A 10,078-nucleotide genomic window follows, 5' to 3' on the forward strand; every position below is an offset into this window, starting at 1 on the left:
AGAGAGAAAACATATCTGAAATAAACACAGAATTCTTATTATTCTTAACAAAGCCAGCTAAATATTCCCATCCATCATGAGGATTGGCACCTGACAGGGCCTCCCTTGGATGAGCGGCACACACCACCTGCCTCTTCACACAAGACCATGTGGCTAGTTACTCAGGTGAGGTGTGAACACATCAAATGTACTCCGAAGCTGAAACCTGCCAGGACACATGGCTGGCTGCTGCAATCTTCTTCCCCCTTTGCAGTCCTAGAAAGTATGGGTCTCAATAAATATGAGTGGCTTTAAATGGAAACAGGTGGTAGGAATGTCACTGCCTGAGGCTGACGCAGCACCTGGGCAGACATCTGAAGCTCCAACTCTGCTCAGAGGCCACAGAGCTAAGGTCCTGGATCACACCAGAGGAGGAGAATAACAATCGTGGGTCACCTGCTGCCTCTTTCTAGTAATTTCTTCCTTTTAAATTATTTCATGAAAATTGATCATTCAAAGGGAAAATCCTCTCTGAGACAGGGGGGAAAAAACTACCTGTACTCATTTCTTCCTTTTTGCATTCCTCTCCTATCTCTGCCTTCCTCTTTGGTGGCTAGAAGACCTAAGGAGCAATCGCTTTGGCTTACTCCAAAGCTTAGGACCTCAGACAGCTAGGTGGCCCCAGGCCAACTATCACCCAAAGGACAAGCCCCTGGAACAGGATCACAGGAGGAGAAAAGAAAAAAACTGAAGCCTGCCCCAGGACACCTACGAAGGCTTAATTCAAAGTTAGCAATGGGCTTGCATATTCTTTTGCACTAAAGGACTCAGACAAGTATTGGTTGGATGTTGTCAGCCTGAAAAGCAGAAGTTCAGACTTGACTTGCCTAGCATACCTGTGCACGTTCATTCACACACTCATACACAGGCAGGCACACCTTCCTACTCAAACTCCAGGACATTTTTCTCTATCATACATTTTTACCTTATTGGGACATTCAGCGCTTGAGGAATAGTATAAAGGCATCATTACTGATTTGTAAGACACACTTCCTTTTAAAATAAAGTGCAGTTTTATTTTGTCATCCTATTCATACATCTGCCCTGTGAGTTAGAAAGAGCAAACCCATTTCCATTTTACTTAAAAAAAAAAGAGTCTACTGCTTTCCAAATAGAGCTAGTGCCACATAAACCAGAAGATTCCTGAAATAGAGGTTTAGCCACTATGGCCTCCCCTCCTTAGGTCTTCTAGCCACCAAAGAGGAGGGCAGAGATAGGAGAAGAATGCCAAAAGGAAGAAATGCTGCAGATTAAGTAAGCCGGGACAGGCAAGGAGGGTCGCACTCAAGCCCTGCATTGCCCTTGAGTTTTTTTTGTCTTTATGTTTTTTGAGACAGGGTCTCGTTCTGCTGCCCAAGTTGGAGTGCAGTGGTGCCATCATGGCTCACTGCAGCCTTGACCTCCTGGACTCAGGTGACCCTCCCACCTCAGCCTCCAGAGTAGCTGGGATTATAGCTGTGCACCACCACACCCGGCTCATTTTTGTTTTTTATAGAGATGAGGTTTGGCCATGTTCCCCAGGCTGCTCCCTCAAAAAGATGTTTCTTAATCACACATCTTCAAAATAATTAATACATACTACATCTAGGTGTAAACCCCTCCGTGTCAAAGGCATAAATAACATTACTCATATTGCTCTATAGATCACAGCTGGGGTCTGGAAACTGCCTTCATGCCTCTCACATAGCTCTCTCCCTCCTAGAGCTATGTGAGACCCTCCAGGAATGGCAAAGAAAAAACATGACCAACCAGGAACATCTCTTTATTAACAAGTAATCAATATGCCATCTGTCATTAGGCCCAACTTACAATGAGCAACTGGAAAGGCACAAGATGCCAAGTCGCCAATGTGAAAGAGATTCCAAACATGCTATTTCTAACACCCATCTCAAGGAATCAGGGAGAGGCAGCAGGCAGCAGGGGTGGAGGGGTGACCCCATCTGGCCTTTCACATGGAAAGAAGCTAGAAAAAGGCCCAGGAACAAGAGTAAGCCTTGTCCCCACTGGCCATCGCTACATAAGCCCTAGCTCCCACCAACGAGATACCCACGCCACGGCAGAGGCGGCGCTCCGAGAGCCACCAGCAATAAAGGCTCTATTGTTGACTCATACAAAAACTTCAGAATCCCAACAAGGGGATGCCAAGGCCCAACAACTATGGATGAGGGACCATTGATCAGATCTGACCATCATGTCACTGTTAACTGAAAAGCATTTTTTTCTGGTTTTCTGGCAGAGTTGCTTCCAAACCATCCCAAACTTTCAAAACACGGCTAATTACACAAGGTAACATGAGTCATGACAAGCGACACAAAGGAAAAACAACGCAGGAATCCGTTCTAGGTGCTCACTGCAGGAGGTGACACAGGAGAGGGGACCTGAAGCCAAGCAGTGACATGGGCAAAATGGGACTTCACATTCCCTCCAGCCCCCAGGGCTCCCTCCGCTGCCAACCAGCTCCCATGCAGGTGCAGCATTTTTCCTATGCACCCTCCCGCACCCCTCCTCTTTGTCAAGTCCCTCCGCTGGCCCTGGCTTCATCATCTAGACATAAGGAAAACGCCAACACAACCCAGCCAGCTCCCTGCCCTGCCACCAGAATGCTGGCCCTCTCTCCCCACAAGATTATTCCTGGGTCACTGAAAAAGGTGCTTACTGGAGGTCTGACCCCCAAGGAAGACAGGGCCCAGTTCCTCTGCAGTAACCAGCCTGTGCCTCAAAGAATCTGCAGCTCCAAAACCTCCAAGAACCCCTGCCATGACCTCAATCATGTCCCCTCAAAACTCCTCTGCTGAAGCCCTAACTCCCAGGGGGATGGAGCTGGAGACAGGGTCTTTGGGAGAGAACTAGGTTTAGACGAGGTCAGCGGTGGAGCCTTCAAGATGGGGTTAGTGCCCTGTTAAGAGATGCCAGACAGCCTGCTTGTTCATGCACGCTTGCATGTTCTTCCTCCCTCGATCTGTCATGTGAAGACACAGCCAGAAGGCAGCTGCCTGTAAGCCAGAAAGAAGGCCCTCATCAGAACCCAACCATGCTAGCACCCTGATCTCAGACTTCCAGCCTCTAGAACTGTGAAAAAATTTATTTCTATCGCTTAAGCCATCCAGTCCATGGCATTTTGCAATAGCAACCTGAGCTGACTAATACCTTCCCCAGGGAGATTCCCCTTGACCAAGGGTAGACAGGGCCACGGGCAAACTAAACAGTACACCAAGCATTCACATGTTGTAAACAGCAGCTTGTGAGGCATGGTACCCTACTGTCAAATCCTCCCCCACCCTGAATCCCCATCCCACAGCTTGGTGACCTAATGTCAGAATGTCAAGGAGCCCTGAACCCCCCCTTTTCTGCCACAAGGCAGCAAAAGCAGACAGAACCAGGGAGAAGCTGTGCAGTGAGACAATGTATGAACAGTAAGCCCCAAGGAACAGAACTGGCCACAGAACCTTTATACTTATAGTCTCAGGGAGATCAGAGCCTCTGAAAGCATACTAGCTATGTGACAAGCCCTCATTCCCAACCCCAAAACTGGGAATCTAAAACTAGCCAGAGAAAGAGTCTACTCAGCTCTGTCTCCTACACAGGCCTGATAAGTGTCACTACCTCCTTTGGCAATAACTTGTCTTGGGAGTGCTATAAATACTACCTAAGCCTACCCAATGTGAATTATGAATACCAAAAATCGTTTCAGGGTTTTCAGGCACTGGCTATGTGACAGGGGTGTCAAATTCACAGTCACCTGCACAAGACACATACCCAGGGAACACAAACGCCTCAGCTCCGGCCCTGCACTGTAAACAGAGGGAGGACTCACTCACACAAGCGCACCTCCACCTTCCACGTGGCCAAGGCTGCAGCTGCTACTACTGCAGCTCCAAGGAGCTGAAGAAACGCTTTTCACCTTTGGTCAAATTGCTAGGAAGCAGGAGGCTAAGAGATGAGAAGTTTGATGTTATAGAAAAGGACAAAAAGGATTTGGCCTTCTTGGAGATTTAGATCTGACTCGGAGCTTTCCAGTGAAGAGGCCCTTGGAAAGGGAAGGCTGGAGAAGCAGCAGGTACCCACCGAATGACCCAGGGCTGTCACTTGTCACTTGTCTCTCTGGGGGCTTGATTCAGTAAGATTCTTCCTTTTTTTAGAGACAAAGTCGTACTCTGTCACCCAGTAGGTTCTTAATAGATGTCTGTGGAATGAATTTCAGTTCTTTGTGTTTCTGTGGTTCACAACCACAGACCCGTAAACCCCAGGAGCAGGGCCGGCTGCACTGTTCTGCAAAAACAAAGTGTCAGCCAGACGCCCTGAACCTGGCCAAGAGGTAAAGCTCAGACACAGAGAACAGGTGGTGGTGGCGGAGGAGGGGTAATGGCTCTGAGGACAGGACGTTGGGGAGGGGAGGTGTGTGTCCGTGTCAGGAGAGATAGCAGAGGAGGATTGGAAAAGGGCCCATCAAGGCATATGGAGTCCCAGAGGCAAAAGGGAGAGAGAGGGTGTCAGAGGATGATAAGCAGTGACCCATGATGGGCAGCCCCGAGCAGGGCACCTGGCAACAAACTGTGAGATTTGGCCACCAAAGGGTTGCTGGAGGCCTTCCAGAATGGCGCTATGGCATGGTGGTAACCGCAGAAGTCAGTGAGCAGGAACAAGGTATAGGTTACCCTTTCTAAAAGACAACAGACAGCTCACAGCTGACACTAGGCCAGTGGCTTAAAAAACAAACAAAAACATCACTCCCCATACAGTGCAGAGCCCCAGTCTTTTAACAACCCCTGTGCTATCTGACTTTGTCCCACTGTGCGGTCCCATCTTTTTGTCTTGGTTCACTCAGTCTCTCCCATCCAGAACACTCTCTCCCACCGGCTTTTTGACATTCTGCAGATTGCTGCAGGCATGGCTGACGTGCACCTCCAGGAACCCCTTCCCGAGCTGCCCCTCAAGTCCCCTCCATCGTGTACCTCTCTTCTGACCTGGAAACTGCAGGGGTTTTGTTTCCCCATCTACCTATGCAGTCCCGCAGGCAGAGTCAGGGGCTCACTGCCTCTGTATCACTCTCAGAAGTCACCACAACCTTTTGCCCATGACAGACCCTCAAAAAAGAGGAGTCCATTGAATATGATGGTTCTCCTTAAAAAGCTATTTATTTTTCTCCCTCCTTTGCTCAAATTCCTCGTACTTAGTAACAGACGTAACTGTCCACCACAAAACCCCTGTGTACTATGTTTCACAAGTTTGATTCTGTCAGCACCCACAGTGGGGAGAAAAAGTGAGGAATGGGCTGTGTGGAGGGACTTGGGATTGGGGGATGATAGTGTCTGTCTCTTCTCCCCACCCTGCCCTGATGTCACAGGGTCAGCAGAAGGCAGGGTCTTGGGAAGAATGCTCTGGAAACCATGCCAAGGAGTTCAGTCCTTGCTAGGCCTACTCTGGGCCACTCCTCTAAGGGGCTGAATGAAAGAAGCCAGTTTTCCAGGGTCTAAGGCCAACTAAGGAGCCAGACCTATCTGCTCAAAACTAAACCCTCCCTCTTGCCCATGCCCTCACCTTCTCCCTCAACCCGTGTCAAGCTGAAGTCCTAAAAGATGAGCCGGAGGGAGATTCATGGAAGTGATGGGGCACAGGGACTGCTGCTACACTCCACTTCTTGAAAGATTTGCTCTAAGGCATCTGTCAGACAACCCACCCCTAATGACCAGACCTAAAAATAATCCCATATGCCATGAAGGTGCCCCCACCTGGCATCCCAAAGTCCTCACAGAGAGCCCAGTCAGAGAACCAGAAGGCATGCCGCAGGAGCCAGCCCTCAGGTGCCATTCATTCCAGCTTCAACCAGACCCCTCCAGTGAGTCTGGAAGTAAAAGCACCGGGCATTAAAAAGTCAGGGCTGGGCCAGACGCGGTGGCTCACACCTGTAATCCCAGCACTTTGGGAGGCCGAGGCGGGTGGATCACGAGGTCAAGAGATCGAGACCATCCTGGTCAACATGGTGAAACCCGGTCTCTACTAAAAATACAAAAAAATCAGCTGGGCATGGTGGCGCATGCCTGTAATCCCAGCGACTCAGGAGGCTGAGGCAGGAGAATTGCCTGAACCCAGGAGGCGGAGGTTGCGGTGAGCCAAGATCGCACCATTGCACTCCAGCCTGGGCAACAAGAGCGAAACTCCGTCTTAAAAAAAAAAAAAAGTCAGGGCTTGGCCTCCCTGGTGTGGGGGGCAGCAGTTGAAGCCCATTCTTGGGGTTCCAAAGTGCCCCCTGGCCTCTTCCTTCCCTTTCTGACTCCTTCCCACACAAACATTTGCTTGAGGGCTGCTCTATAAACTGACATCAGTGGAAAAGAAATATCCGGACAACAATCAGAGTTGAGTCATTCAATATCGAGTCCCTTAGGGGAAGAAAACGGCCAAAATGAGCCACTAAATGCTAGGGCTTCAAAACCCCAAAATAAAGCATGTCTACCACTGCTCTGAAGGCAGCATGGCATGTGTCTGTCTCCTCTAAGCCACAGAGGCCCTTGTAGCAGCCAGCCACTCGGATTTCCGAACGGGCAGCCAGGGGGTCAGCCACCGGCACCTGGGGGTAGGCCTGGCCTGTGGACAAGCACAGCAAAACTGATTTTACCGACCAACCCACCAGCAGCTGCAGGAAGGGCTCACAGTGTTTGCAAAACCTGAGAACTATCATTTTATGTCCTTGAAAACACCGAGGAGAATGCAAACCAGCCACAGGAGTCTAGATCCAACAGGGAGGAGGCAAGTGAAAAACAGTCATACAGGAAACACAGAGTGGGATTCAATGCTGGCATGACTTACTCAGTGTAGATGCACTTTTGGTGAATTCTCACACGAGGGATGAATCGAAGTACCACCGAAAAATATATTCGAGGACAGTTGACTGTTCATTAAACAGGAAGGGACAAGAAGGAAACTTAGAGTCAAGTTTCAGTTACTCACACGACATAAAACCACCTCTCAGCAGCTGCTGCAATCAGTCAACAACATAAACCATGGCCAGGGGCAGATAAGCAGCTGGCTCTGGGTGACTCTTCAAGAACTGCCCTCCAGTCCCTGCTAGCAGTCAGGTAGCCCAGCACCTGCACGGGAAGAAAGGGCCTTGTATTAGAGCACACCTTTGGCACCTCCCATGTGAAGATCATATTCTCATCAGCCAGTACTAGCTGCTTGTTTCTCTGAAGACACAAATGACAGGAGTCTACGCAGCTAGCTTCCAATCCTACTTTTAGGATCCAAGTTAACATTCCACCAAAAAAACAGGTTGACAATGCCAAATCATCTCTTTCTCTGCACCATCAAATCTGCTCATCTCCCAAGATCTCTCTAGCCAAACGCGTGGCCTTTTACCAGTGAGTGGCTTTATTTTATGTTCACCATTGGATTACCCAGATTTAGCAAGCAAAATTGCAGGAAATCTAGTTTAACGTGAATTTCAGGTAAACCAAAGATAATTCTGCAGTATAAGTATTTCCCATGCAATCTCTGGAAGATACTTATACTAAAAGTGATAGACTGTTTATGTGAGATTTAATTCAGCTGGGCAGCCTATATTTTATCTGGCAACCCTGCTTCACCTTCATTCCAAAGAAAACACTAAACCCAAGAACAGCTGGAAGCAAACTTCGAGAGCCCCCAGCTGTCAACCCATTCTACACAGAGGATTAGCAGCACACTTGCCCACCACTCTGGGCAACAAGGACAGGCAGGAGGGAGGAGGAGGATCGCCTCCAAAGGAGAGGCAAGTCAAGTCCCTTCCCCGCTTCTTAACTTACTGGGTTTACTTAAAATATCAACACAGAAAAATGTAAACTTAAAAAAAAAAAAACTAATACTATATGATTCCACTGATTGAGGTACCTAGAATAGTCAAAATCACAAAGGTTGCCAAGGGCTGGAGGGAAGGAGGACGAACAGTAACTGGCACAGTTTCAGTTTTACAAGATGAAAATGCTCTGGAGATGGATGGTGGGGATGCTGCCCAACAATGCGAATGTACTTAATGCCACTCCACTATACACTTAAAATGGTTAAAGTCGTACATTTTATGTTACGCTTCTTTTTTACCACAATGTGTTTTTTAAACTGTCAATTTCCTTTTCATTTCCAGTTTAGCCAGGTCTTTCTCTCTCAAGTCTAATTCATCCCTAATTTCATGGAATAGGTATCTACTAAGAACCTTACACAATGCAAAAGGAAATCAGATCAGCAGCAGAATACAAATGAAACACAAGGAAGGCCAGGGCAGAGGGAGGAGCAGGTCTGCAGCTTGGGGGCACATCTTGCAAGCCCACCTGGCTCCTGTCTGGCTCGCATTTGTCTGGGCTTTGGGGCTCCCCACAGAAGCACCCTCACAACCCCACTGTTCTTTCATCCTTGGTGCATCCTAAGGGCCTTGGCATCACCCCATGCTCAGCTCTAAGACACAATCTAAAACCAGAAGCCAGGAGGTGATGAAGCTAATCCCCACAGGCACAAGGGAGGCCTCAGGGCTGGAGGATACATGGTCTCTGCAGTTGGAATAAGCCTTTGCCCAAAAATATCAACATGTACACACACATGCACCCCCTCTGACTCTGGAGACCCCAAAGCAGGCATCACATCACATAAGTGTATGATTTAAAACTGCAGGTCATCTGCCTTGGAGGGTATTTGACATAAAACAAGATTTGGGGCACTCTAACCATGGCTACGACACGTACCATCAAAAGATAAATCAGAGTCAAGGGCAGAAAGCATTTGTGAAGCCCATGGACCTCTGCAAGGCCCAAAGACTAGTTGAGGACAGTAGCAAAGGCTCCCTCACCACAGTCCTGGTCAGTCCCTGGCCAGGTAATCATGGAGCCAACTGCTTTTTTTTTTTTTTTTTTTTTGGGAGATTGAGTCTCACTCTGTCACCCAGGCTGGAATGCAGTGGTAGGATCTCAGCTCACTGCAACCTCCACCTCCCAGGTTTAAGCAATTCTCCGATCTCAGCCTCCAGAGTAGCTGGGATTACAGGAGCACACCACCACATCCGGCTAGTTTTTTGTATTTTTAGTAAAGACGAGGTTTCACCATGTTAGCCAGGATGCTCTCGATCTCCTGACCTTGTGATCCGCCCGCCTCGGCCTCCCAAAGCACTGGGATTACAGGTGTGAGCCACCACTCCTAGCCCAGCCAATTCCTCTTAAGAATCCAGATTCTCCTTGGCAGCCCTTACTTGCCCACCTAACCCTGACCTGGCCAGAATGCCACAACTAGCCCCTCACACTATGCCCCAGACATATGGGGAAGTCTACGGACTCCAGGGGCTAGAAGTGGGGCTGTGGTGCACATGCCCTCAGAATCATATCAGTGTGCCCTGGTCCTCTCCTGGACTCTGCTCTGCGTCTGCAGTAGGGCCCAGGAATCTTCAAATTTAGCAAGAACCAGGCAGGTCAGGCACAGTGGCTCACACCTATAATCCACTAAAGCATTTTGAAATGCCAAGGTAAGAGAATCACTTGAGGCCAGGAGTTTAAGACCAGGCTGGGCAACATAGCAAGACCTCATCTCTACAAAAAAGAAAAAAGAAAAAAAAAAGAAAACTCCAGAAAATTGTAAAGGCAGGTATCCTCAGACCATACATTAAAAGAACAAAAATGGAGAAGCAACATTTGAGCTAAAAAATACACACACACACACACACACACACACACACACACACACACACACAGGCCAGGTTTGATGGCTCATGCCTATAATCCCAACATTTTAGGAGGCTGAGGTAGAAGAACAGCTTGAGCCCAGGAGTTCGAGATCAGCCTGGGCAATATTGCAAGACCTCATCTCTACAAAGTAAATTAGCTAGGCATAGTAGCACACAGAACCTAGTACTCAGCTACGCAGGAGGCTGAGGCAAGAGGATCACTTGAGCCCAAGAGGTGGAGGCTACAGTGAGCAGCATTCTTCCCACCACACTCCAGCCCAGGTGACAAAGCGAGACCCTGTCTCAAAACAAACAAACTACACACACACACACACACACACACACACACACACACACACACACACA

The 10,078-nt window shown here is 48.6% G+C and overlaps 1 protein-coding gene across 5 annotated transcripts in view; it reads right to left on the reverse strand.

Moving 5' to 3' along the window:
• TLN2 (talin 2) overlaps window positions 1–10,078 on the reverse strand; it is a 458,983-nt gene that overhangs the window by 388,637 nt on the left and 60,268 nt on the right. For 3 of the 5 annotated variants that reach the window (XM_032297255.1, XM_032297256.1, XM_032297257.1), the window contains exon 2: window positions 6,985–7,124. The exons of 1 other annotated variant lie outside the window; for it this stretch is intronic. The gene's annotated coding sequence lies outside the window, so the exon portion shown is untranslated. Of the gene's footprint in view, window positions 1–6,843; window positions 7,125–10,078 lie in introns of all 5 variants that reach the window. One more of the 5 variants, XM_032297258.1, reaches the window with a different exon arrangement.

Source organism: Sapajus apella, unplaced genomic scaffold (assembly GCF_009761245.1).
Source record: "Sapajus apella isolate SASKATOON/1434 unplaced genomic scaffold, GSC_monkey_1.0 scaffold37, whole genome shotgun sequence".
In the NCBI taxonomy this organism is placed as follows: domain Eukaryota; kingdom Metazoa; phylum Chordata; class Mammalia; order Primates; family Cebidae; genus Sapajus; species Sapajus apella.